At 43.7% G+C, this 25,741-nt stretch overlaps 1 protein-coding gene across 1 annotated transcript in view; it reads left to right on the top strand.

Annotated features, from left to right (window-relative positions):
• Nucleotides 1-8,680: 8,680 nt before the first annotated feature.
• Nucleotides 8,681-25,741, top strand: part of LOC311117357 (adiponectin receptor protein 2-like) — a 71,877-nt gene continuing 54,816 nt past the window's right edge. The window contains 1 exon segment of the mRNA XM_084192314.1: nt 8,681-8,770. The gene's annotated coding sequence lies outside the window, so the exon portion shown is untranslated.

The raw sequence follows: 25,741 nt of genomic DNA, 5'->3' as shown, positions 1-25,741 counted from the left end.
ACACCCCTTGAGTTATTCCACATTTGTTGTGTTACAGCCTGAATTCAAAATGGATTAAATTGATTTTTTTTCTCTCACCCATCTACACACAATACCCCATAATGACAAAGTGAAAACATGTTTTTAGAAATGTTTGCTAATTTATTGAAAATGAAATAGATAAATATCTAATTTACATACATGTAAGTATTCAATCCCCTGAATCATCTTTGGCCGCGATTACAGCTGTGAGTCTTTCTCGGTAAGTCTCTCAGAGCTTTGCACAACTGGATTGTACGATATTTGCACATTATTCTTTTTAAAATTCATCAAGCTCTGTCAAGTTGTGTGTTGATCATTGCTAGACAGCCATTTTCAAGTCTTGCCATAGATATTCGAGCCGATTTAAGTCAAAACTGTAACTAGGCCACTCAGGAACATTCAATGTTGTCTTGGTAAGAAACTCCAGTGTATAGTTGGCCTTCTTTCCCCTCCGGATACTGAGTTAGGACGGACGCCTGTAGCTTTGCAGTGACACATTGATACACCATCCAAAGAGTCATTAATAACTTCACCATGCTTAAAGGGATATTCAATGTCTGCTTTTTACATGTTTACCCATCTACCAATAGGTGCTCTTCTTTGCGAGGCCTTGGAAATCCTCCCTCGAATCTGTGTTTGAGATTCACTGCTCGACTGAGGGACCTTACAGATAATTGTATTTGTGGGGTACAAAGATGAGGTAGTCATTAAAAAATCATGTTAACCACTAAGTCCATGCAACTTATGTGACTTATTAAGCAAACTTGTACTCCTGAACGTACACAAAAGTATGTGGACACCCCTTCAAATTAGTGGATTCATCTATTTCAGCCACACCGTTACTGACAGGTGTATAAAATCGAGTACACCGCCATGCAATCTCCATGGACAAACATTGGCAGTAGAATGTCCCATACTGAAGAGCTCAGTGACTTTCAACATGGCACCGTCATAGGATGCCACCTTTCCAACAAGTCAGTTTGTCAAGTTTCTGCCCTACTAGAGCTGCCCCGGTCAACTGTAAGTGCTGTTATTGTTAAGTGGAAACGTCTAGAAGTAACGACGGCTCAGCCGCGAAGTGGTAGGCCACACAAGCTCACAGAACGGGACCTCCGAGTACTGAAGCGCGTAGCGCGTACAAATGGTCTGTCCTCGGTTGCTCCACTCACTACCGAGTTCCAAACTGCCTCTGGATGCAACTGTTCGTCGGGAGCTTCATAAAATGGGTTTCCACGGCCGAGCAGCCGCACACAAGCCTAAGATCACCATGCGGAATGCAAAGCGTCGGCTGGAGTGGTGTAAAGCTCACCACCATTGGACTCTGGAGCAGTGGAAACATGTTCTCTGGAGTGATGAATCACGCTTCACCATCTGGCAGTCCGACGGACGAATCTGGGTTTGGTGGATGCAAGGAGAACGCTACCTGCCCGAATGAATAGTGCCAACTGTAAAGTTTGGTGGAGGAAGAATAATGGTCTGGGGCTGTTTTTCATGGTTCGGGCTAGGCCCCTTAGTTCCAGTGAAGGGAAATATTAACGCTACAGCATACAATGACATTCTAGATGCTTCTGTGTTTCCAACTTTGTGGCAACAGTTTGGGGAAGGCCCTTTCCTGTTTCAGCATGACAATGCCCCCCTGCACAAAGCGAGGTCCATATAGAAAGCAAAGGGGGAATAGCAGCAAAGGGGGAACCAACTCCATATTAATGCCCATGATTTTGGAATGAGATGCTCAACGAGCAGGTGTCCACATACATTTGGCCAGTTTATTTAGGCTTGCCATAAGAAAGGGGTTAAATAGTTATTGACTTAAGACATTTCTGCTTTTCATTTTTTATTAATTTGTAAACATTTCTAAAAACATAATTCCACTTTGACATTATGGGGTATTGTGTTTAGGCCAGTGACATAAAATCTAAAATGAATACATTTTAGATGCAAGCTGTAACACAACAAAATGTGGAAAAAGTCAAGGGGTGTGAATACTTTCTAAAGGCACTGTACATAAAAACACAACATTCATCTAATGTATTATTTTGTTAAAAGTTTGTATTTTACCACTGGGCACATTCCAGTTAAGCATTGAAGAAATGACCACAGGTACTACAGAGTCAGTCTGTACGCTCTAGGCAGAAAGGTCAGGTGGTGTCTTTTTGTGCGACTGATTGGATATGTGTATTGTCTACCATTTTACAGGTTATAGTGGTTTGGTTTTGGGGTCAGAGTCTGGAGAAGTGGGTGGGTCCCCTCCTTCAGTAGCCTAGTGAACTCACGTCTTGTGGCCTCGTCTCTTGTTGCCTCCAGGCTGGGGAATGGTCATAGGGTATTCAGATGATACGGCAACATCTTCTCTGAAGGCCTTCCATGTCTTTGATCAGGTGCTTTGGGAGATCTGCCCAAACAGATGAAGCATATTCCAGGACTGATGAATGTCACATATACAGTATTTGGGTTAGAACATCTGAAGAAAGACCAGCGCGCTTGGATACGCTCAGGTAGTGGATTCTTGGTTGGGCTCTCTTCAGCATGTATCTGACGTGGGAATCCCATGAGAGGTCAGAGAAGAGCTGCACCCCGAGGAGCTTAAGCCTGGCCGTTCAGGACAACAGGAGGAGGCGTCAATCTGTTTTGAGGCTTCCTGAGGCTAATAACCATGTCTTTGGTTTTCAGTGCATTGGCTGTGAGGCAGTATGTCTGACCCCATGCTGTGACTGCTTCCACAGCATCTTGCACCTGGCCTGGTAGCGAGCCCATTAGATGTTCAGAAAGGGTCAGATCGTCTGCATACTTGATAGGTTCAACACTAGATGTCATCAGGTTGTCTAGTGAGTTCATGCAGAGAACAAACAGGAGCGGGGATAGGACTCTGCCTTGGGGGATCCCAGCCTGTACTGACTGGGCCTCGGAGTAGAAAAGGCCCCACTTAACTGTTTGCTGTCTGCCCTGAAGATAGCTGCGGATTGAGTGTAGAAGTTGTCCATGGTTGATAGTGTCAAAGGCCTGTGTGAAGTCAATGAAGGTGGCGTGGACATCAAATTTGGAGTGAGCGTCGTCAGCGTTCTGCCAGCTTTGTACCATGTGCAGCAAGGCTGTCATTTGATCTGCTCTTCATGAAACCATGCTGCCAACCATGAATTGCACACTCCGTTTCCTGTAGTAGTAGGTCCTTCAGAATTCCTTCATAGACCTTTCCAATACAGCTCAGAAGGGAGATCTGACGATAGTCCTGAGGGAACTGACCTGACGATAGTCCTGAGGGAACTGACCTGACGATAGTCCTGAGGGAACAGATCTGATGATTGTCCTGAGGGAACTGATCTGATGATAGTCCTGAGGGACCTGATCTGACGATAGTCCTGAGGGCACTGCTCTGATGATAGTCCTGAGGGAACTGATCTGACGATAGTCCTGAGGGAACTGATCTGATGATAGTCCTGAGGGAACTGATCTGATGATAGTCCTGAGGGAACTGATCTGACGATAGTCCTGAGGGAACTGATCTGACGATAGTCCTGAGGGAACTGATCTGATGATAGTCCTGAGGGAACTGATCTAACGATAGTCCTGAGGGAACTGATCTGACGATAGTCCTGAGGGAACTGATCTGACGATAGTCCTGAGGTAACTGATCTGACGATAGTCCTGAGGGCACTGCTCTGATGATAGTCCTAAGGGAACTGATCTGACAATAGTCCTGAGGGAACTGCTCTGATGATAGTCCTGAGGGCACTGATCTGATGATAGTCCTGAGGGAACTGATCTAACGATAGTCCTGAGGGAACTGATCTGATGATTGGCAAGCATTGAACAAGTGGGTCAAAACAGGGGCAAGCTCCTCACTGTATGTCTCGAGTATCCAGGCAGGGATGCCGTCTTTGCCAGCTGCTTTTCTCCCGTTCACCTTGAAAAGAAGCATCTTAACCTGTCCAATACTGTAGGTATCAGCAGTGATGTTTGCTAAGATGCTGTCTTAAACCTCTGAGCTTGGGATGTTGCATGTGGCGTGCTTCCACACAGAAGATAAGTGAAGACTCAGGGTTTCACACTCCTCTTGTGTCTTTCTGCCATCTCCCCCACTCTGGTCTTCTGCAGCTCACATCAGCTTTTAAATGGACTTAAAGCAGAATCCGCTGTCCTTGGTCCTGAGACGAGAGACTTCATCCTCGTAGTATCTCTACTTAGCATGTTGGATGAGATATGCCACTTTGGAGTGCAGTCTCTTGTACTGCCTGTTGCCGTCTGGTTGGAAAGCTCTCTGCCTATCGACAATGACCTCCTTTATTTGAGGAGTCATCCATGGCTTATCAGATGTTCTGATGTTGCTCCTTCTGTTGGGCAATGCCTGTTTGAGGATAGGAGTGAGAACTTCATAGAAGATGTCAACTTTAGCTTCATACACTGCACTGAAATCTGCTGTGTTGAGGCCTAAGAGCCTCTTAGATTCAGGTGTGCAGTGCTGTCTGAACACTGATCTTGATGGTATGTTTGGCCATTGGCCAGCTGATCAGAATATGGTTTGATGCTCAGATCTACAGTACCAATCGAAGGCAGGTGGGCTGGCTTAGAGTACAGGCCTGTGATGTTAGTGATGATGGAGTCAAGCTGATTGGAGCCTCTAGCTGGTTTTGACACCACTTGTTTTAGTCCAAACTGAGTGCATAATGGACCATGTTTCAGGGTGTTGGTATCACCAAGAATCACAATACCTGGAAGACTATATCTGTGTTGAAAAGTACTAAGGCACTTCTTGAGATATTCCAGGACCTGGGAGTCAGATCAGTCCTCCTTAGAAGATTTGGGGAGATTATAGAGGACAGCAGACACAATGCAGTTAACGCCACGTGGGAGGAAAGATGTTCTCAGCCAAGTCCACAAACACTCAACGCTGTCGTCCTCAAAGTCCAGCAAATGCTTGTGAAGGATGCTGTGCGTTATGCATGGCTACACCCCCACCACATGAGGTTCCTCTGTTCTTTCTATGCAGAATACAGCCTTGATTATTGAGTCTGAGACATCTTCCTTTAACCAGGACACCAGGCAGTACAAGGTAGACTAGATTCTGCAAGTCAACAGGACCATGAGGCTTGTGCTGCTTTACAGGGTCAGTAGTCAGGACAGTTATTCTAAGCTCTGTTTTCTTCCCTCCTCTACAAGCCCTTGGCTGTCCCAAAAGGCCAGACTGTGCTAGAGTCCATTTAAGATACCCGAAAGAGCTGCTGTCAGTTTTTGCATTGCTCAATCTCAAAATAACCATTTATGTGAGCATATTGAAATCTAATCAGCGATATGATACTTGATAACGATAATAAACACAGGAAAAGCAAGTATTCACGGAATAACAAACTATTATAAAACAGGTCATGCAAATACACTTATACAATGGTATAAACTGTTTATAAAAAGACTAGCTACTGTACCCCTGTATAGGGCCGTACATACTACACTGTTATAGCCACACCCCCTGACACCACACTAGCTACTGTACCCCTGTATAGGGCCGTACATACTACACTGTTATAGCCACACCCCCTGACACCACACTAGCTACTGTACCCCTGTATAGGGCCGTACATAATACACTGTTATAGCCACACCCCCTGCCACCACACTAGCTACTGTACCCCTGTATAGGGCCGTACATACTACACTGTTATAGCCACACCCCCTGCCACCACACTAGCTACTGTACCCCTGTATAGGGCCGTACATACTACACTGTTATAGCCACACCCCCTGACACCACACTAGCTACTGTACCCCTGTATAGGGCCGTACATACTACACTGTTATAGCCACACCCCCTGACACCACACTAGCTACTGTACCCCTGTATAGGGCCGTACATAATACACTGTTATAGCCACACCCCCTGCCACCACACTAGCTACTGTACCCCTGTATAGGGCCGTACATACTACACTGTTATAGCCACACCCCCTGACACCACACTAGCTACTGTACCCCTGTATAGGGCCGTACATACTACACTGTTATAGCCACACCCCCTGCCACCACACTAGCTACTGTACCCCTGTATAGGGCCGTACATACTACACTGTTATAGCCACACCCCCTGCCACCACACTAGCTACTGTACCCCTGTATAGGGCCGTACATACTACACTGTTATAGCCACACCCCCTGACACCACACTAACCCTCATATGAATAAAATTACTAGAATGGACTATTATGCTCTGCCCATCTTATAATTAGTTAAATTGTAGATATAGAAATCTATTGTAGAAATTCTATTTCTGTGGCTTCACTAATTCTCAGATTGGAGAAAGCTAGCCTTCTATTTCCAATGAAGGGCTATGGGAGAAACCAAAGACCAACCCTGATGGATTGGATGGGAGATAATAAACTCAAGTGAAAAGAAACTAATTGAACATCAACAGCAAACTATTATAAATGAACTCTCTCTCTCTCTCTCTCTCTCTCTGTCTCTCTCTCTCTCTCTCTCTCTCTCTCTCTCTCTCTGTCTCTCTCTCTCTCTCTCTCTCTCTCTCTCTCTCTCTCTCTCTCTCTCTCTCTGTCTCTCTCTCTCTCTCTCTCTCTCACCCCCCCCTCTCTCCCTTCCAGCCCTAACTTCCTCTACTGCTTTTAAGTTCCCACCTTTTTTAATTGACATGCTTGTGAATACTTGCCATTGAGTTTTGTTCTTATCACATCCTCTGAAATCACCCCCTCCATGACTGTGTCTGCTTTCTGTTTTCCTCCAGGTCCAAATGAGTTGTATTACTTTGTTTGTGTGCCTCGTCAGCGTAGTGGTATCTATGTTTCCTGTCATATACACTCATACCCAGCTCAGCAGATCTAGCTGAAGATTGGGTTTGCAAACTGGCTGCTACTCTGTCAATGGACACATTTCACTGTCTGACAGAATCAACATAAATTGTGGGGGAAGTACTTCGTTCAACTCTATTGATAAGCAACATATATTTACTTATTCACTACCTTGAGCCATCCAAGCTGTAAACTTAACTGTTGCATGTTGCAGTTGGCTATGGATCACCTGTAGGGGCCACATTTTAAATTTTAGTCATTTAGCAGACACTCTTATTCAGAGCGACTTACAGGAGCAATTAGGGTTAAGTGTCTTGCTCAAGGGCACATCGACAGATTTTTCACCTAGTCGGCTCGGGGATTAGAACCAGCGACCTTTCGGTTACTGGCACAACGCTCTTAACCACTAAGCTACCTGCCGCCCCAAATAAGGTGTTACTGAAACTCCCAATCACAACCCCAGTCTGGCTTGGATACCCTCCATTAACCCGGACTCCTGGCTGCCTGCTTCCCAGCCTGTGGCTGAACAGGTCATGACTGGAGGGTTAGCTGTGTGTGTGTGTGTGTGTGTGTATATGTGTGTGTGTGTGTGTGTGTGTGTGTGTGTGTGTACAGGTAATGACTGGAGGGTTAGCTGTGTGTGTGTGTGTGTGTGTGTATATGTGTGTGTGTGTGTGTGTGTGTGTGTGTGTGTGTGTGTGTGTGTGTGTGTGTGTGTGTGTGTGTGTGTGTGTGTGTGTGTGTGTGTACAGGTAATGACTGGAGGGTTAGCTGTGTGTGTGTGTGTGTGTGTGTGTGTGTGTGTGTGTGTGTGTGTGTGTGTGTGTGTACAGGTAATGACTGGAGGGTTAGCTAATTGCAAGCTTTCACCTGACATCTGTGTTAGCTATGTGCTGTTTTCCCAGCTGGCGGATTGTCAGTCACAACTCCACATGTTCCTTTGGATCAGCGTTTGGAACTACACAACACAGCACACATTGACAACACCTAATGCCAGATCATTACCATTGCTAAATTAAACAAATTCTTAAATACTCTGTCTACGGTGTTGCTGCATGCTCTGCCTGAGTTTTGTAACCATACTGCAGGCTACTGTGGCTGACTGTCCTACTGCATCATAGGCCTTTTGCCCAACCACACAAAGCTATAAATGCCTCTGCACTCAATGGCGTGCTTGTGTGTGTGTGTGTGTGTGTGTGTGTGTGTGTGTGTGTGTGTGTGTGTCCTGACGTCATGCTCCAGGCCAGAAGTGGGGTGATCAGAGTCAAACATGTGAAGTCATTGAGTTTGAATGTATTATCATACTTTTACAGCATCCGGTATCAAGCCAAATGCTATTTTTACAGCATCTGGTATAAAGCCAAATGCAATAAGACCCACACATCCACGATAGGCTTTGTGTTTTGTGTGTGAGTAAAAGTGTAATGTACATATTGTGAAAAAAATCCCCTCTATCCCCACAATTAGAACATGACCTTACAACCCTCCATTTATGACTGAATTTTGAGTGGTAGCCTACTGAATTATTGAATGGTTGTCAATTATAAGTAAGGGGATACAAAGGACTGTGAAGTCAGGCACTATTAATGTCGAGATACAATAGAAATACATATCGTAAGTCCTATGTAATGTCAAAGTATTTTCCTGGGATCATGTTTTGCGGTTGTTAAAATTGTATTGTGTCAGGCTGCAACACAAAATCCGACAACTACAGGTCCCGTCAAACCTGTTAGCATACACTTCCTGCTCATCAACTGTTCCCGTTAGAGCATTCTGATTGGTTTCGGTGCGCTCACGCGAGGGCGTCACACAGAACGCTACGACATCAGCGAGTAAAGTCAAGTCAGCCTTCAGAAATTCAGAATCGCTTTGAGAGCCTTGGAAGAAATCGGCGTGGTCGTGTCAACTCTTTGAGAACAACCTAGGGCCAAAAGGACAGCGTCTCCGTGCCTCACGACAAGGTACATTTAGCGGTTGTCATTACATTTAACGGGTATTTCAGTTGTTTAGCTAGATTTACAGTAACGGCTTTTTTGGAATAACAGTAGCCTAGCTAGCCAGGGTTCCTCTGCATCCAGTGACGCACTGCATAGCTAGCGAGCTAGTGCTAGCTTGAGCTGCCACAACATCATCCGTCGGTAAGCTTCTAGCCAGTGAGCTCTTGCCTGGGCTTGAGCCAGTTGTTGGAAAATACAAAACGTGAGGTTGTTTTTCAAAAGGTAGGTAGGTAGCAGCTAACTACTGTACGGTAGCTAGCTAGCAAACGTTAGCTAGCTATTCAGATAGTTAACGCTAGTGGAACAAAATCTGTCAACAAAGTGTTGCCCTGGTTCCTTCAAAGGCGACGCTTCGTTCAGAAATGTCAGTGCAGTGAAAGCTAGTTAGGCTAGCCAGCCTGCTAGCTTGTAAACCAAACACTATCTGTCCATCATCTCTCATATTTTGTTGGCGCTATGGTCGAAAACATTGTTGTAAATTAAAGAGCTCGGGTGTTCTTGTTTTGTCCGTCAATTATTCATGTGTAAAGATGGATTTTAATTTTGATATGATGATTTCAAATGCCAGAGATCTGGAGTTTGGATTTCTTTCTTTGTCTCGCAGCGCTACACCAATGTTGTACTAGCGAGCTGGCTGGATCAGGCTAAACCAGTGGCCAATGTTTATGCTACTTTCTAGTAGCTAACGTTACTGCTTTATTTTTGCTTCTTAGCCAACCTCACATTATAGCTTAATTTCTTAACAAGCAGCAATTTAAATACACATTGTCAACATGTTATGACTAGCTTGCTAACTATCCTCAAGTTAATGTGTTTTGAACTGTCTCACACAGCACTCCTTTGTTTGCCTCAATAGCATTGATAAGCTGGTGATTAAAATAAGGCTATATTACCTAGTAGCTAATGTTTTTAACTGTGAATATATTGATGTAAATAGAATAATCTCTTATCATAGTCTTATTGATTTCTAGCTAGCTATATATGTTTTTTGAATATGCAATGTTTTTGTTGTGGTGTTGGTGCATTTGTACACGGTCCACTAGGATCTATAAATACCCATAAATGGGTTAGCTGAGAATGTCACGAAAACGATGAGCACGCTTTAATGGGTCAGAAGTCCGTGTGGTGTAGTGGTCTGGATGGCCAGATAGCTAAAAATGACAATCGACTGCCATGTTGGCAAAAGGAAGGAGCTAGTTTCATCTTGTTCTTGCTACCATGTCTTGTTTTTAATAATTTCATGTCAATGCTAAAATTAACTAGCTAGATAACCAACAACTGTAACGATGTATATGAGAGAACAAGTGCTCATTGTGCCAATTGATTTATATTTTCAATAAGCATTGGACACTAAATATAGCTTGCACGTTGTCAACACTCTAAGCCGACCCATAGTTGCGCAGGCATCAGTTTTGTTGCTAAACAACCAATCCCTCAATAGGGATGTAGCCTGGTCAACCGCTAGTGGGCGCTATGGATCTCCACTATCGTCTGAGTTTACAGGGATACTTCTGGATTTTGGCAATGGCCCTTTATCTACTTCACAAGAGTCAAATGAACTCGTGGATACCATTTTTATGTCTCTGTGTCCAGTATGAAGGACGTTAGAGGTAGTTTTGCGAGCCAATACTAACTAGCGTTAGCACAATGACTGGAAGTCTATGGGTGGCTATAGCATTCAAAGGGCGACCATCGTGGTCTCCCAGAAGTTTGGTTGGTGTGTTCAGCCAATCAGGTTGCAGCAGTCAGTTTTTCACCCCTACCCTAACATGCTGACTAGACCAGGAACGCGCATGTTGTTTTTGTCCATCCACACCAGACACGATCAGGACACGCAGGTTGAAATATCAGAACGAACTCTGAACCAACTATATTAATTTGGGGACAGGTCGAAACGCATTAAACATTCATGGCAATTTATCTAGCTTGCTGTTGCTAGCTAATTTGTCCTGGGATATAAACATTGGGTTGTTATTTTACCTGAAATGCAGAAGGTCCTCTACTCTGACAATTAATCCACAGATAAAAGGGTAAACAGTTAGTTTCTATTCATCTTCGCCAGTCTTCTTCTTCTTTGGACTTCATATGTTGGTTGGCAACCTACTTTAAGGTGCATTACCACCACCAACTGGACTGGAGTGTGGACCTCAGTTCATCTTTCAATCACCCACGTGGGTATATGCTCCTAAAAACCAATGAGGAGATGGGAGAGGCGGGACTTGCAGCGCATCACGTGTCAAAAATGGAACCAAGTTCTATTTTGGCGCCTGGCAACGCAGACGTTCGTCGACGTACGCAAGCAGTTTGTACCGGTATTAAATGATTGAATAACATGTATGTGTACATTTATTTTGCAACGCTCGAGCACGTAACGCGAGCTGTGTGGTCACTATGTAAGGTATAAGGTTGTGCTTACTGTACATAGTTTAAAATGACATGTATCGGATTTGTTGGCATGAACTCGTTTACATAACATTGTTCCGTTTTAATAAGAAATATTAAACATTTATGAAGTGAAATTATAAAGTTAAACGAGATTTACAGTAGAATACATGTATTTTTCACCCCATATGTTTTTTTTTTATGGGGGGGGGGGGCGACCTCTACTTTGAATACACTGGTTTAAAGGCTTGTGACTTGCCATGTCAAAATAGCATTAGCAGGAACAGTCGGTCTGTGTATGGTCAGGTACTGTCCTGGAAACCACCCTCAGCCTGCTTTTGGATTATGGTACAGAGCTCGTGATTTGCTTGACAGGGGGCGGGGTTAGTTTTGTGGGTGACAGGTCAGTCATTGCCATGTCAACCAGCTAGGCATATGCTTAACCTTATTAGCTAGGAACCTCAGAAGACCTCCAATTTTTTAGCTGATGTGTTTTGGTTTCAAAATGGATGCAAGCGCTGCTGATGAGCTGTCAGTAGTGCACTGTAGTCCACCATCTAAACAAGGTATAATATTTCATCTTTCGTTGGGTAACTTTAATTAATCCACACAGTAACTAGCTAGGTCTCATTTTATTCATAAGAGACTTGAAATAAGACTGTAGTCACTGTACAGGGCATTCAGCGTAAGCTGTAGCCTAACTAACACTAGCATCCATCATCCTTCCAAACATTAGCTACAGTAAATCAGCTCTAGCGTGGGCTCTAGCCTGTGTTGGAACTGATAAAGGCTTGTCTTGGCTGAGAGGAGAGAAGACAAGTAACACACAGCTGCTTAGTGACGTCTTTATTGATGTAGAGAAGAGAAACTGACAAAACGGAAAGAGCCGTATAATATAATAATAATAATATAATATGCCATTTAGCAGACGCTTTTATCCAAAGCGACTTACAGTCATGCGTGCATACATTTTTGTGTATGGGTGGTCCCGGGGATCGAACCCACTACCTTGGCGTTACAAGCGCCGTGCTCTACCAGCTGAGCTACAGAGGACCACCATAATATGCATGGCAATATCGCTCCATCACCGTATAATATGCATGGCAATATCGCTCCATCACCGTATAATATGCATGGCAATATCGCTCCATCGCCGTATAATATGCATGGCAATATCGCTCCATCGCCGTATAATATGCATGGCAATATCGCTCCATCGCCGTATAATATGCATGGCAATATCGCTCCATCGCCGTATAATATGCATGGCAATATCGCTCCATCGCCGTATAATATGCATGGCAATATCGCTCCATCGCCGTATAATATGCATGGCAATATCGCTCCATCGCCGTATAATATGCATGGCAATATCGCTCCATCGCCGTATAATATGCATGGCAATATCGCTCCATCGCCGTATAATATGCATGGCAATATCGCTCCATCGCCGTATAATATGCATGGCAATATCGCTCCATCGCCGTATAATATGCATGGCAATATCGCTCCATCGCCGTATAATATGCATGGCAATATCGCTCCATCGCCGTATAATATGCATGGCAATATCGCTCCATCGCCGTATAATATGCATGGCAATATCGCTCCATCGCCGTATAATATGCATGGCAATATCGCTCCATCGCCGTATAATATGCATGGCAATATCGCTCCATCGCCGTATAATATGCATGGCAATATCGCTCCATCGCCGTATAATATGCATGGCAATATCGCTCCATCGCCGTATAACATGCATGGCAATATCGCTCCATCACCGTATAATATGCATGGAAATATCGCTCCATCACCGTATAATATGCATGGCAATATCGCTCCATCACCAAGTCCCCGGTCACAGTAATGCGTAGTTCCTCTGCTCGTGGTTAGTACGCGGAGACTAGTTCATAAAGCCCTTTTGAGAGTTAGGCTACTTAGCCTAAGGGTCTGTGTGTGTGTGTGTGTTTGTAAGCTTTCTGGTTAAATGGGTCAGTCAGGCATGGCCAGCAGAAGCTATAGCAACCAGAAGCAGTAGACTCCAGAGGTGATGTGGTCTGTCCAAATGGCACCCTGTTCCCTATTTAATGCACATAATAATAAATAATAATATGCCATTTAGCAGACGCTTTTATCCAAAGCGACCTACAGTCATGTGCGCATACATGTTTACGTATGGGTGGTCCCGGGGATCGAACCCACTACCCTGGCGTTACAAGCACCATGCTCTACCAATTGAGCTACAGAGGACCACATGGAAGACCTGACACATGGACAGTGAACTGATTCGCCCTACAACTACAATAACTAGTCTACCTATACCAGATAGTGACAGGAGAAATGATGAAATGACTCTCCCAAATGGCACCCTATTCCCATAGAGCTCTGGTCAAAACTAGTTCACTATGGAAGGAAAAGACTGCCATTTGGGACGCAGGCTAGAGAGATGTGGTTCAACAGACAGTTATTTGAACAGGAAAGCAGCTAGACAAACTGTTTGGAGCCTGAGTGTCAGATGCACAGAGTCTGACCTGTGTGTTTGTACTGAGGATCACTCATTGGCAGTGAGTCAGTAGCTGGCGAATACTGTCTGTAGGCTCCTATCAATGCCACGTACAGGGCAAAGACCAGAGTACAACAGGCTAAGTGTGCGTCCCAAATGGTACCCCATTCCCTATATAGTGCACTAGTTTTGACCAGAGCCCTAGGGGAATAGGGTGCCATTTGGGAGAGTCTATGGTAGTTGTGGGGCGATTCAGTTTACTGTCCATGTGTCAGGTCTTCTGTGTGCCTTTTTGATTATGACTGTTCTTCTCTGTTGGATTGTGGCTTTCAGGTAGAATCTGTGTTGGACCTTGGCTAGCAGGCAGTGTTGAGCAAACAGAGCATAGGCTAGCCTATGTGTCGAGTCAAAACAAATGGAGCATTTGACAAACTGGAAGTTCTTCTCTGGCTCGTGGTGTGAAGGACAAGTTAATGTGACAAGTTAATGTCACAGCTTGTTCTCCGCTTGTGACCCCTCTCTCTTGGTACCCATCTGATCCAGCGCGGGCGATTACACTCCTGCCAGGTCTTATGATGGGGAGCCAGAGACAAAGGACCCAGTGTTGTTGAACTTGACACACACACACACACACACACACTAGTCAGAGTTGGTCAGATGTGGGAAACGCCCAGAGATGGCTCCATTACCAGTGCTTTTGTTTAGACTAGCTCCATTCTTCCTCTGCTGTGTTTTTGTTTGGCTAGTTCCTTGTTGTGAGTCTCGGTGCTGAGTGGATCACTGTGTTGGCTTGGATTGATTATATACCCAGTTTGAGAGGGAAGTTACAGGCAGGCACAGAGTAGGCTAGATACGCCCTGGGCTGGTGGTCACGTTGACGAACTAAGGTCTGTGCCTGTGAAGTATTAGGGAGACAAAGGGCATTCTGGTCTCACAGCTCACAACTGGCAAATTCTTGAGGATTTATTATGTGAGTGAGTTGTGCTTTTGTAATGCAACAATGGGCTAGGACTTAACTTCTTAGAGAAAATAGAAACCTGTTTTAGTGTATAATAGGGGTGTGAACGTTTAAACAAAGTTGGGATCCTTAACGTTTTGTTCCCCCCCCACTTAACTAAAATCACAGTGCAGTTATCACAAAACATTTGTTCTCTGTTATAGTCGATAGGCTATAAAGGCCTGGGAAAGTTTGTAATGAAAATAAAACCAGAGAGGAAGAGGCTAACTTTAGGCTACTTTGGTGAATTTGCAAGACGACATTGCGAGATGCAGATTACCAGAATATATGCGCACGCTTCTGCCTGCCCCTCCTCTCTCTCCTGCTGGCCTACCAGCTCCGTCTCTTGGCTAATGATGCAAGTGTGTGTTTAGTCTTAGGTCTGTTGCGTGTAGGATATCCTAGCCTATTCATGGAACCGATGTCGCCTGGATACAGAAGGTATCGTCGGGCCAGTCTTGCGAGCACGGGGTAACCTACTCTTCGTTTTTTGCCTCATATGAAATTACAGTAGGTTACCGGTAGCCTTTATCGATGATCCTTTTCAGACATAATGGAATGTGTCCCCTAGAAAGCGCCTCGGCTATGGCATGTCTGTCTGTCTGTTAGGTTAGGCTACACTACGGATTTTTAAATGCAGACACAACCTTCTCTGGAGATATGAATGGGCATTTTACTGGTCTGTAAAGGAATGATGCTTCTGAAGCAGGACTAACGCCCATCACTAGGCGACCAGAACTGTCAATCAAATAATCTTGAGCTGCCTGCGCGCAGACCACTCTCTCCTAAAAAAGTACTTTAAAGTTTGTTAAATACTGTGACTTACCAAGATATTTAGTCGAAAATAAAACACATCTAGCTACCCTACCATAAAACACAACACAGCAGCACATCAATCAAAGACTGTTATTGTTGTCAGGGAAATGAAACCGAACATTTTATGCTGGAGAGCAATTCTAGTGTCACTTTTGTTAATGGTATGTAAAGTTACCAATTGTCGCTATCGACATGTTACTGTAGCTACGTTCTATGTCTGTAAAGGGTTGCGGTGGAGATAAATGAATTGCCCGACCCTAGCATTCATAAATGCGTAATAGGACTGTTGTTCTGCATTGGAAATTGACGTGGAATTGTAAGATTATTTTCTTATTGTTTAACGGAAAACCGTTTGTCACATCACTAGTGTGTAACACACAAGGCAGAAAACATGTTCAGTGTACCTGCTGTGACACTACCAGGGATTTCATCTTTCCTCTAGAAAGCCAAGTTCCGACATCATCCTGGGCCTAATGCAAATGAGTCTAGCATCAAGACACACCTGTCCTTTGTCTTTACATGCTTGACCAACTCGTTCTACTTGTTCTCCAAAGCCAATTGCCAAAACTGTCAACTTTCAAAACCAATCTTGTCTGTCCTGACAAGGACATTGTATGTGTGAGCCCTGAAAACAGAAGTGACGTTGTATAGACCCAGAGTATAGATTTTCACCTGTCAATCTCCTGTAACTAACTACTGTAGCTCAATCTCATTTTGGTTGGACGGAGCCTACAGTGATTGACAGGCACAGTAAATTGTGAGGGTGGGAGGGTGTGTTCATGTATTTGCTGTGTGTGACTCGTACAGCCTGTGCTACCTGCTTTGTCCCTTTCAAATGTCACTCCTCTCTTCAGCATGTACAGTGCATTCGGAAAGTATTCAGACCCCTTGACTTTTTCCACATTTTGGTGCGTTACAGCCTTATTCAAAAATGTAGATTTACTATTTTTTTTAAATACACACAATACCCCATAATGACAAAGCGAAAACTGGTTTTTAGAAATGTTTCCAAATGTATTAAACTTAAAGAACATACCTTATTTATATAAGTATTCATACCCTTTGCTATGAGACTCTAAATTGAGCTCAGGTGCATCCTGTTTCCATTGATCATCCGTGAGCTGTTTCTACAACTTGATTGTAGTCCACCTGTGGTAAATTCAATTGATTGGACATTATTTGGAAAGGCACACACCTGTGTATATAAGGTCCCACAGTTGACAGTGCATGTCAGAGCTAAAACCAAGCCATGAGGCACATGACAGCCTGCTTGGAGTTTGCCAAAAGGCACCGAAAGGACTCTAAGACAATGAGAAACAAGATTCTCTGGTCTGATTAAACCAAGATTGAACTCTTTGGCCTGAATGCAAAGCGTCACATCTGGAGGAAGCCTGGCACCGTCCCTACAGTGAAGCATGGTGGTGGCAGCATCATGCCGTGGGGATGTTTTTCAGCTGCATGGACTGGGAGACTAGTTAGGCTCGAGGGAAAGATCAATGGAGCAAAGTACAGAGAGATCCTTGATGAAAACCTGCTCCAGGACCTCAGACTGGGGGCGAAGGTTCACCTTCAAACAGGACAACGACCCTAAGCACACAGCCAAGACAATGAAGGAGTGGCTTCGGGACAAGTCTCAATGTCCTTGAGTGGCCCAGCCAGAGCCCGGACTTGAACCCGGTCGAACATCTCTGGAGAGACCTGAAAATAGATGTGCAGCAACACTCCCCATCCAACCTGACAGAGCTTGAGAGGATCTGCAGAGAAGAATGGGAGAAACTCCTCAAATACAGGTGTTCCAAGCTTGTAGCGTCATACCCAAGAAGACTTGAGGCTGTAATCGCTGCCAACGGTGCTTCAACAAAGTACTGAGTAAAGGGTCTGATATTTGATATTTCAGTTTTACATTTTTTATACATTTGCAAAATGTTCTAAAAACCTGTTTTTGCCTTGTCATTATGGGGTACTGTGTGTAGATTGATGGAGAAAAAAAAGAATTTAATCCATTTTAGAATAAGGCTGTAACGTAACAAAATGTGGAATAAGTGAAGGGGTCTGAATACTTTCCGAATGCACTGTAGGTATTTTGTGATTTAATAAGGAGCATCCAGATGTTGCACTTGATGAATTTATGAAATTGCTTCTTCCAATTATTGATAAACATGCACCTGTTAGGAAACTGACTGTTAGAACTGTTAAGGCTCCATGGATTGATGAGGAATTGAAAAACTGTATGGTTGAAAGAGATGGGGCAAAAGGAGTGGCTAATAAGTCTGGCTGCACATCTGACTGGTTGATTTTACTGCAAATTGAGAAATTATGTGACTAAACTCAACAAAAAGAAGAAGAAACTGGAGTACTTTAAATGAAATTATGGGTAGAAAGACAAATTAAACTCCTTTCATCGAATCAGATGGCTTATGCATCACAAAACCGTTTGTTGCCAATTATTTAAATGATTACTTAATTGGCAAAGTGGGCAAACTTAGGCAGGAAATGAGCAGTGCGCCATCGTATTCATGCATAAAAAAAACAAATAATGAAAGAAAAGCATTGCAAGTTAGAATTTAGTAAAGTCAGTGTGGGAGTATAATGATAAACCTCCTGGCATTGACAACTGAGATGGAAAGCTACTGAGGATGGTAGCTGGCTCTATGGCCACTCCTATCTGTCATATCTTTAATCTGAGCCTAGAGGAAAGTCTTTGTCCTCAGGCCCTGAGGGAAGCCAAAGTCATTCTGCTACCCAAGAATGGTAAAGCGGCCTTTACTGGTTCTAACAGTAGACCAATAAGCTTGCTGCCAGCTCTTAGCAAACTGTTGGAAAAAATTGTTTGACCAAATAAAATGCTAATTCTCTGTAAACAAATTAACAACAGACTTTCAACATGCTTATAGGGAAGGGCACTCAACATGTACTGCACTGACACAAATGACTGATGATTGGTTGATAGAAATTGATAATAGGAAGATTGTGGGAGCTGTACTGTTAGATTACATGGCGTTACCTTAGATTGTAAACTATCATGGTCAAAACATATAGATTCAGTGGTTGTAAAGATGGGGAGAGGTCTGTCCGTAATAAAGAGATGCTCTGCTTTTTTGACACCACACTCCACAAAGCAAGTCCTGCAGGCTCTAGTTTAGTCTAAACTTGATTATTGTCCAGTCGTGTGGTCCAGTGCTGCAAGGAAAGACCAAGTTAAGCTGCAGCTGGCCCAGAACAGAGCGGCACGTCTTGCTCTTCATTGTAATCAGAGGGCTGATATAAATACTATGCATGCCAGTCTCTCTTGGCTAAGAGTTGAGGAGAGACTGACTGCATCACTTCTTCTTTTTATAAGAAAATGAAAATGTATACACTCACTAACTGTAAGTCGCTCTGGATAAGAGCGTCTGCTAAATGACTAAAACTTAAATAAGAAACAATGTGTTGAAAATCCCAAATTGTTTGCATAGTCAACTTACACACAGCTCTGACACATACACTTACCCCACCAGACATGCCACCAGGGGTCTTTTCACAGTCCCCAAATCCAGAACAAATTCAAGAAAACAGTATTATATAGAGCTATTATTGCATGGAACTCCATTCCATCTCATAAAAAAAAACAGATAAAGCAACACATCATGGCACAACGCCTCTCCCCTATTTGTCCTAGATAGTTTGTGTATGTATTGATATACATTTACATTACATTTTAGTCATTTAGCAGACGCTCTTATCCAGAGCGACTTACAGTTAGTGAGTGCATACATGTTTTCATACTGGCCCCCCGTGGGAAACGAACCCACAACCCTGGCGTTGCAAGCGCCATGCTCTACCAACTGCGCTACAGGGGATATGTAGGCTACGTGTGCCTTTAAAAAAATGTTTTATGTAGTTCTGTCCTTGAGCTGTTCTTGTCTATTAATGTTCTGTATTATGTCATGTTTAATGTTGTATGTGGACCCCAGGAAGAGTAGCTGCTGCTTTTGCAACAGCTAATGGGGATCCTAATCAAATACCAAATAGCTGATGTGTTCCAGGTTAGAGGGAGGTAGCTACTAGCTAGATAGCTGATGTTTTCCAGGCTAGAGGGAGGTAGCTGCTAGCTAGATAGCGGTTGTGTTCCAGGCTAGAGGGAGGTAGCTACTAGCTAGATAGCTGATGCGTTCCAGGCTAGAGGGAGGTAGCTACTAGCTAGATAGCTGATGTGTTCCAGGCTAGAGGGAGGTAGCTACTAGCTAGATGTGTTCCAGGCTAGAGGAAGGTAGCTACTAGCTAGATAGCGGTTGTGTTCCAGGCTAGAGGGAGGTAGCTACTAGCTAGATAGCTGATGTGTTCCAAGCTAGAGGGAGGTAGCTACTAGCTAGATAGCGGTTGTGTTCCAGGCTAGAGGAAGGTAGCTACTAGCTAGATAGCAGTTGTGTTCCAGGCTAGAGGAAGGTAGCTACTAGCTAGATAGCGGTTGTGTTCCAGGCTAGAGGGAGGTAGCTACTAGCTAGATAGCTGATGTGTTCCAGGCTAGAGGGAGGTAGCTACTAGCTAGATAGCTGATGTGTTCCAGGCTAGAGGGAGGTAGCTACTAGCTAGATAGCTGATGTGTTCCAGGCTAGAGGGAGGTAGCTACTAGCTAGATGTGTTCCAGGCTAGAGGGAGGTAGCTACTAGCTAGATGTGTTCCAGGCTAGAGGGAGGTAGCTACTAGCTAGATGTGTTCCAGGCTAGAGGGAGGTAGCTACTAGCTAGATAGCTGATGTGTTCCAGGCTAGAGGGAGGTAGCTACTAGCTAGATAGCTGTTGTATATGTGTAGTGGATATGTGATGCTCTAGTTTACCTGCAGTGTGTCCTGTCCTGTCCTGTCCTGCAATGTCCTGCCTGTGCTTTCACTCCGTCATAAGCCAGGCTTTGATGTAGCCAGAATGGTCACAGCGTCAAACCAACTGCTAGGCTAAACTCGATGATCTCAACCTATCGTTCACTCACACATCCCTTCTTCAACACACAATGACCCCCTCCTGAGCCTCAAAACTCCACCATTCAGCATAAATTCTCCTCTCAAAAGCTCCTTGCGCTTTGCCGCTCACAAAAGAGAAAGAAATCAATTCTCAATGCCATTTCTCCTTCCCTCTTTCAGCCCCTCTCTATATCTCTGTCCATCAGGCAACAGAATGGATGTGTCTGTTCCTCTGGTACAGGAACAGTGAAGCCGGTCGCTAGCTGAACAATGAGAATCGACTCCACCAAGTCCTTGGGAAGTTTCTCTTTGTTTTCTTATTATGGAGTCTATTTCTGTGTTCCAAATGTCACCTTATTAACTATATATATATATATATATATATATATATATATATATATATATATATATATATATATATATATATATATATATATATATATATATATATATATATATATATATATATACATACACACGTTTGACCAGTCCCCATAGTAGTGTTGCACGGTATACCGGTACCACGGTAATATCACGGTACCAAAACGTCATGATACTACCACATTTGTCGTCCCTACCGATCTAAAGAACCCGCTGGCGCTTGTTATAAATTTTTTATAAAGTCTGTAAACATTCTGAAGCAACAGCAACTGGTCTCTTGTATGCGCCGGTCCAATAATGTCCACTTCACGTTCATGAACATATCACGTTAGGGAGCTGTAATCAGCCAGCCGCATCCCCTTCCAGCCATCACTCACCTGCTTCTCTCCATCAGCTCTTCCTACGCATCTATTCCTCCCATCAGTTTTAAAAATATAATTTAGCCGTGATGGAGAGGGAGCGGTGCAGTCCCTGATGAGTCTTCTGTTGTTACATTTGATACATTGGAGCAGAGCAAGCAAAGTTCATACATTGTATATAATTTAAACCCTGGTGTAACCAAGAGCACAGGCCAGTTTGATAGGCTTTGCTAGTTTGCTGTCACGCAGCAGTGCCAGAGGGAAAAACAGCTTTGGGACAGGCATGCTTGCAGCTTTACAGCAAAGAGAACTGCTAGACTCTAGCTCAAACGGTTAAAATAATCTGACTCATATTACCAGAGCGACAAGTTTTTTTTTTTTTTGCGTGTGTGCTTGATTTCGCGCGCATTTGATATAATTTCACAAACCATGTCACGGGCCATTTTAAACTAAACCCGGGTCACTAGTTATTGGTTTGATAACAAACAACGTTGTTCAGTCATGTTACCTAGCTAGCTAACAACCTGCTAACTGGACAGTAGGTCTAGGCTCATTTGATTGGCCCAGGAAGAAAGGTAAAGGTTCTGCTTCACTAATCATGAGATGTGTTTCAAAGGTAGGATTCATATAGGCCTAATGGAAGACTAAACTATATATAAAACTCTCTTTTTGGTGCCTAACATTTTAAATGTTGGGGGCAGTGTGTCTGTGAGAGAGTGGTGTGTCTGTGAGAGAGTGGTGTGTCTGTGAGAGAGTGGTGTGTCTGTGAGAGAGTGGTGTGTCTGTGAGAGAGTGGTGTGTCTGTTTGAGGGGGGGAAGAGGGTGTGTCTCTGTTAACTGAAGAGTGAAGAAGGTTTCAGGCAGTGTTGTCCCCTTACTGCCACAATGACCTGCAGATCATGATGCAGTGTTGTCCCCTTACTGCCACAATGACCTGCAGATCATGATGCAGTGTTGTCCCCTTACTGCCACAATGACCTGCAGATCATGATGCAGTGTTGTCCCCTTACTGCCACAATGACCTACAGATCATGATGCAGTGTTGTCCCCTTACTGCCACAATGACCTGCAGATCATGATGCAGTGTTGTCCCCTTACTGCCACAATGACCTGCAGATCATGATGCAGTGTTGTCCCCTTACTGCCACAATGACCTGCAGATCATGATGCAGTGTTGTCCCCTTACTGCCACAATGACCTGCAGATCATGATGCAGTGTTGTCCCCTTACTGCCACAATGACCTGCAGATCATGATGCAGTGTTGTCCCCTTACTGCCACAATGACCTGCAGATCATGATGCATGTATATTCCTTCCTCCCATTCCTCCACCTAAATCACAGGTAGGCCTTTGCAAATATGAGCAAATTAGCCATTCTATGCTTATTCTATTATAGTGAACAGTGTGAAGTTAAATTCAATATGTGTTGTATTGAGTAGAAGTGTGAATATCAGTGACAGATTTTGTGTGTAGCACATAACGTTTAGAAAACAGGAACAAGTGACGGGGCGAACAGAACGATAGGCCACTCTGACCCAGGCTGTGGTGTTTGTGACATGCAGAGCACAGGGCAGAGTCCAGGACCCAGAGGGGTGAACAGTGCCAGCCATGTCTCCAGAGAGGGAGATGGAGGAGGAAGGGTCAGGGGAGAAAGAAAGATATGGAGGGACAGAGACATTGAGAAATAAGGATAGGGGTAGGGGTGGGCGATATGAGCTAAAATTCATATCACGATATTTTCCACTGTCCAGACGATATCGATATGATATCACGATATATGACGTAAAAAAATATGAATCACATTTTAATATCCCTTCTTGGTTAAATTATATTAGTTAAGGAAAAATATGTATTTGAACCTTATATAACCAGAAAGAGTGAGGCATTGGACCGTATGGACCTGAAAAGTTTTTATTTGTATTGTGCAAACATGCATTCCGTAAACATGAGGTAGGTAGGCCTATATATATATATATATATATATATATATATATATATATATATATATATATATATATATATATATATATATATATAAATTAGATATTAAGTAAAATTAAATAAAAAATAACAGGAGATAAAGAAAATAAGGTAATTACAAATTCAAATACGTGTGTTTGTTTTGGCTACGGTCCGTAGATATGTAAAAAACTAACCGTTTGAAACTAAACCTTTCAAGCCTCAACCATCAATTATCAACAATATCAACAAATCTTCACTAGAACTTTCTTCACAAGTTCCGTGCCAGGAATACCAGCATGTTGACTGTTTCTGGCTTTAGTGCTGCCCTGTGACATGTCACCACATTGCCCCCAGTGCTGAATGCCCTCTCAGAGGGGGCACTTGTGGCAGGGATGCATAAGTATTTCTTTGCCAGACAACTCACACGTGGAAAATTAGATCCGTGAAATCGCCACCACTCCAAAGGATCAGACTCGCTGTCTGCTGCCGTTGCCAGAATGTAGCTATTCAGCTCTTGCTCAATGATCTGCCTCTCTGAACATGAGGCAGGTGCACTGCTGGTCTGCTTAAAGAAGCTCCCAAGGCTCTTCTTGGGCTTCTTGCCTGATTGATGAGCAGTGGAAGCTTCTTTCTCCCTGTCAGTGTGATCCTCTGCAAGAGACGATTTTCCCAGGGCTGTGTTCTCCACCAGGAGGGCTTCGGTCTCTGAGGCAGCTCTCACCTTAAAAAATGAAAATAATTAAACTTTATTTGTATAGCACCTTTCATACATAAAATGCAGCCCAAAGTGCTTTACATTTGAAGCAATAAAACAAGAACAAATGAATAAATACCTTAATGTCCTCCAGTTTCTCAGCGGACATGTACCTGGTCTTGAACCTTGGATCTAGAAAGGTAGCCATGGAGAGCAGCTCATCTGTTGCAGGGTCAGTGTACTTGTTATTCAAGTAATCAAGAACCTTGATCTTGATCTCTTTGGTCAGTTCTGTATCGTCCTTGCTCAGATTTAGAACCTCTGCATTTAACAGATTGATGACAGGCTTCAAATAGGACACGCTCACATACGCTTCTCCTGACAGGGCATCTGTAAAGTCCTGGAGTGGCTTCAGTGCTGCTGTGACTGATTCCAAGACCTGGATGTCTTGCCAGGTAGGTACAAGGTGCCGTGTCTTTTTGTCCCCTGCCAGGACCTGTGTAATGGCCTTTTCCTGCTCCAGGACTCTTTCCATCATTTTCAGACGAGATCCCCACCTTGTCGGAGATTCTGTGATGAGCTTGTGCAGGGGCAGGCTTAGTTCATTCTGTGCTGTCATCAGGGCCTTCTGCTTTTTCCAGCTGTATGAGAACGTGCTAACCACCTTTTTGCAAACCCCTGTGGCCCGGGAAATCGCACACCCCTGTGGCCCGGGAGCGTTTTGGACACTCCTCTCTGGAAATTGGGAATAAGAAATCAAAATAATAGGGTGAAAAATAATCGAATCACAATACAATAATAATTAATAATAATGCATTTTTATATAGAAATCACAATACAATATAACTTTTAATCTTTGTTTGAGGATTTACGGCATTTACATTCAACTGTTACACATTTTACAAATCTGATGTGCTTAGATTTAGCCTACGGTACATGGCTGATGTGAGCTGTATTTTTTCTTAATAATAAGCATCATACAGGGTAGGCCTAGGCTACAGTCCTGAAACTTACCAATAGCATTGTGCAGCCTGTGTCCGAAACATCCAAGGTTTGCCCACTTGTTCAGCTGCAATGCCTTGATCATGTTCGATCCGCTGTCGGTCGTCATACAAACTTGACGCGACTCTTTTAATCCCCAGGACGACAGTATGTCCCTCAGCCCACCTGCAATTATTTCCCCGGTGTGGTCGTCTGGGAAATAAGACGTCTGTAGGCACTTACTTTTCAGTTTCCAGTCACCGTCTATGTAATGGATTGTGAGGCTTATATAAGGTTCTGTGGTACGACTTGACCATAGATCGGCAGTAGTGGAGAAGAATGGAATGTTATTTATCTCACTGTAAACTCTGTCCCAGCATTCTGTGTAAAGCTGTGGCAGGCATTTTTGGCTAAAATATTTGCGGCTCGGGATCTCATATCTTGGGTCCAGAGTTTGAATCAACTTTCTGAACCCCTCTTTCTCCACAGTTTGAATCGGTACCATGTCCTTCGCTATGTGATTTGTAATCGCAGCTGTGATGTCTATCCATTTTTTGCTCGTCTTCTCATAGCAAGTACCGGCAGCAAATGATGATATAATTGATTGTTGAGTGCGAGTCTGGCTTGTCTTCGGGCGAGCTCCTGGGCTTACTGTCTCACGCATTCTGGTGCATTGTTCATACTCACGGACATGTATGTTTTTTAAGTGATTGAACAGGTTGGTCGTGTTTCCACCTTTTGCTAAGACAACACGACGACACAACTTGCATAGGGTAGTGTTTTGGTCGGGGTCGGAGATTTTAAAGCCAAACCAGTTCCAAACAACAGAGGTGCCCCCTTTCTTCTTAACCAATTTATCCTCCTGCTCTTGAGCAACATCAATTTCTGTGTTTTCGCTCATCCTGGATTGTAAAGTTTTCCCCC

Source organism: Coregonus lavaretus (genome assembly GCF_964263955.1).
Source record: "Coregonus lavaretus genome assembly, contig: HAP1_SCAFFOLD_806, whole genome shotgun sequence".
Taxonomy (NCBI): domain Eukaryota; kingdom Metazoa; phylum Chordata; class Actinopteri; order Salmoniformes; family Salmonidae; genus Coregonus; species Coregonus lavaretus.
This window is presented reverse-complemented; position numbering and strand designations above follow the sequence as displayed.